Genomic DNA, 794 nt, shown 5'->3' on the forward strand with positions numbered 1-794 from the left:
TGAAGATCGCAGAACAAATAAGTGAAGGAGTCAGACTGACAGCAGTCTGTCTCTAAGGTTCATGCTCTTAACCGCTATTCCACACTACTTCCCAAATACTCCTGACAGTATGATGCAGTTAGCATAATGCTTAGCACTTAGTAAGTTTTCAGTAAATGGGGATTATCATTGTTATTATTATTATTTGAATATTATCACTATTATGATTACTAATGTAATTATTATCATTACTGCCATTATTATGGTACTCATATGACCAGGGGCATAAATTTACCTCACTAACTAGTTGAGACTGGGGCTTCTGTCAGTAAATAAATTTGCGCTATTAAGCACAAAAGAGAGTACTCTTTAAACAGAGGAAGAATTCCAAACTCAGACTGGTTCCTCATGGGTACTTTGACACGCCATACTGGGATCCCTGAATCTTTATCTGAAGGCAAGGAGTCTTCATGTAACATTAAACTTGTTCTGGAGGTTTGAGAATAATCCAAACCTTTTTCTCAAAGTAATAAAATACCCCCAAGTTGACATTGATCACAGCGCATACTCTGGAAACTTTTATCTGTTACAAAAAATTATTTTGCTTTATGACAACAAACTTAACCATGCTGAGTAAGCTCTAATTGAAAGACACTTAGAAATTAGTATGTTAATGAGTATATAATTGACACTGTCATTGTGGCTAGATGAATGGAGAGAGGGAATAAGTGTTTTTGACACTCAGCTACAGTTTGTTTATTCAGAATATGATAGAGATGCCAAATTTGATGTCTAATTTAGAGGCTTAAAAAAAA

Source organism: Galeopterus variegatus, unplaced genomic scaffold (assembly GCF_000696425.1).
Source record: "Galeopterus variegatus unplaced genomic scaffold, G_variegatus-3.0.2 Scaffold8232, whole genome shotgun sequence".
NCBI classification, from domain to species: Eukaryota; Metazoa; Chordata; class Mammalia; order Dermoptera; family Cynocephalidae; genus Galeopterus; species Galeopterus variegatus.